Consider the following 3188-nt stretch of genomic DNA (forward strand, 5'->3'; position numbering starts at 1 on the left):
TCCTGATAGTCAATTTTTGGAAGTGGGAATTCTGAGCCAAGAGTAGGAATCATTAATCCTGTAGCTTTGGGATGGGTTACTTAGCAGTGTCTTAGTGGTATGAAAGGATAAAAAGGATGAGGAGGGCTAGGGGCAAAAATGGTTTTAAGAAACAAGTGCGGAAAGTGCTACTCTTAGAGGAGAGGGAATTCTGGGTAGATAAGCCAACACCTTTCATACTCTTGTCTGCAATTTAGTACCCCTGTGTTTAGTATACCTTTTAAAATGATACACTTTGGTGCTGTGCACTTTTTTCCTGTATTTAGTGATTGGGACTGCTGAATTGATTATGTGACTGACTTGAAAAGGCAGCTAATTTGAGTGTTTGGGGCATAGAATCTTAATCTTGGTCCTCTCAGCTAAGTCCAGAGAGGTAAGTACTGCATACCCTAGACTTCACAGTGGTAGTTCTCCCTTGGGGTTTGAACTAGGCTAAGTATGAAGTGCAGGTGTGGTCCTACCATCTTGCTGTGTCCTCTCTCCTGAGGACAATAAAATCTGAGGGGGATCTTGAGATGCTGTCAATTTGAGACTTCTTTGGTTAGATGAAGAGTGGTATAGGATTGTGATTCTCATCCTTGTGTAGCCTATTTTGCAGTCTAAAGGAGCACAGTGATTTCCAAGATATGTTAAGCTAATTGGAATTGGAAGCTCTAAAACTGACAAGTTAGCAAAGAGTTATCTAAGTGAAGGGTAATAGCAAAGAATGCATTGGGTCTGGCTCTTAGTGAGCAGCTTACTTGGAGACCTTTGGAAGGGAGGGCTGTGTAAATTGGAAGATGCACATACAAGTGTATAGCTGGAAAGACATGATGAAGAAAGAACTTCAACGTAACAAGAAAACTAGGGGCCTTGCTGGTCTTGGAATTTTTGGAGGGTGATGAGAACTGGTGATAAGCCAAAGGAAGGGGCAAAGAGCCTAGGTTTATGATTATATAGTGTTAAGGCTGTTATATCCAAAACTATCCTAAATGAAGGGGAAAAAATACCAGTAGTCAATTTCAAAGCCTGGTATTTTTTCACACCTTACAGGTTTACTATTACTATTCTAGTAAAAATAACAAAGGATATTGTCACTTAATCCCCACAGCAAAATAGTACTGTTAACCCCATCTCACAGAAGAGGAAATGAGCTCAGAGAGATTAGTAACTTAATACTGTACCATTAACCTGCTAAGAGGAAGTTTGAGTCCTGCCTATGGTTTCAAAGCTCTTGTGTTTTGTTTTTTTTTTCCTGAGGAAGATTCTCCCTCACCAAACATCCATTGTCAATCCTCTTTTTTTGGTCGAGGAAGATTAGCCCAGAGCTAACATCTGTGCCAGTCCTCTATTTTTTTTTTGTTTGTGGGACACCACCACAGCATGGCTGGTGAGTGGAGCAGGTCCACTCCCGAGACCCAGACCCGTGAACCTGGGCTGCTTGAAGCGGAGTGTGCAGAACTTAAACCACTAGGCCACAGGGCCAGGCCCGAAGCCCAGGCTTTTTTAATCGATAAAGCCCCTTGTTGCTCCTTTAAAACAAAACCATATTATGGAAAAATCAGAATAAAAACAAAATGGAGGACCCATGGTCCTACCCGTTGTAGATACCATTGTTAATAACTGGGCTATTTTTTTTCCAGGCTTAATGGGGAAAAGATGCTGGATAGAAGGATAATTCTGGAGCATGTGGAATGCAGTAGCCGATTAACTGCTAAGCCCTCAAGGCCACTTCTCAAACCCAGTGCTTTTTTCTTTTCCCACATTTTTTGACTTGGTAATACACTCAAAGACGCATACAGTGAGAAGGCTCCCTACCTGATTCAGCCGCCCAGTTAGCTCCCAAAAGGCAGCCATTGTTACCAGTTCTGTAGCCTGAACAAATAATACGTAGATATTGTCTCCTTTTTTAGTTTAACACAAAATATATACACTTTGTATTTCACATTTCATGTCTTGGAGATTTTCCATAAAAGTTAAAATGGCACCTTTTTTTTTAATGTTGCATACTATTAAGTTACCTGGATGTTGCATAATTTATGCAGTAAACTTGTGCTTCTTTAATGTGCCAGGTACTGCTGGCCTTGGAATACACATGTGAACAAAGTCTTTATTCTCATAGAGCTTAAGTTCTAGAGAGACAAATGAACAGATATCAGGTGGGTAATAACTGGTATGGGGAATAGTGAAGCAGGGTGAGAGGGCAGAGGAAGTGGGTGGCTTTTGTGTAAAGCATAGTTGAAGGAAGCCTCTGATAGTGCCATCTGAGCAAGTGATGGAATAAGTCACTTCTAGGGAAGGAGTATTGGAGTCAGAGGGCACATAAGTGCAAAGGCCCTAAAGTAGTTTGAGTTGTTGGAGGGTGAGGAGGCCATATGGAGTGAAGAGAGGGGGAGTGGGATGAGATGGCTTGGGGAGAGGGCTGTAGGATACAGATATAGGACCTCGTATGTCTTGGGCAAGACTCACTTTTTTCTGCTGGAGTTTTGAGCAAAGAGTAACAGGAATTGAACCAGTTCCTTATTGATGGATAATTACTATTCCAGTGCTGCAGTGAATAACCTTGGACCATACTTTGCGTGTGTGACAGCACGTATCTAGGATAATCCCTGGAAGTTGAGTTGCTGGGTCAGAGGGTCTGTGTATATTTTTGCTATATATTGTTAGCGTGCCCTGGTGGCAGTGTATAGGAGCCTATTTCCCTGTACCATTGCCCATGTGCTACACGTGGTGTAACCACATGGGGGGCTATTAAGCTTGTTGAATTTTTACCAATATTGTGTTGAAAAATGATGTTTCAACATAGTTTGTTGTCTTTTTTTTTTTTTTGAGATTTTTATTTTTCCTTTTTTTCCCCAAAGCCCCCTGGTACATAGTTGTATATTTTAGTTGTGGGTCCTTCTCGGTGTGGCATGTGGGACACAGCCTCAACATGGCCTGATGAGCAGTGCCATGTCCATGCCCAGGATCCGAACCGACGAAACCCTGGGCCGCTGCAGCAGAGTGTGCGAACTTAACCACTCGGCCGGCCCCGTGTTGTCTTTTAATTGTGGGAAAATAGACGTTTTCATCCCACTCTGGAAAATTTCCATGTATTGAAAAGTCAAGTCTAGGTTCCCTTGCTCTCAACATGCTGAATTCCTCATATAGTGGGACTCCTATTTGCACTG

This window comes from Equus asinus, chromosome 6 (genome assembly GCF_041296235.1).
Source record: "Equus asinus isolate D_3611 breed Donkey chromosome 6, EquAss-T2T_v2, whole genome shotgun sequence".
In the NCBI taxonomy this organism is placed as follows: Eukaryota; Metazoa; Chordata; class Mammalia; order Perissodactyla; family Equidae; genus Equus; species Equus asinus.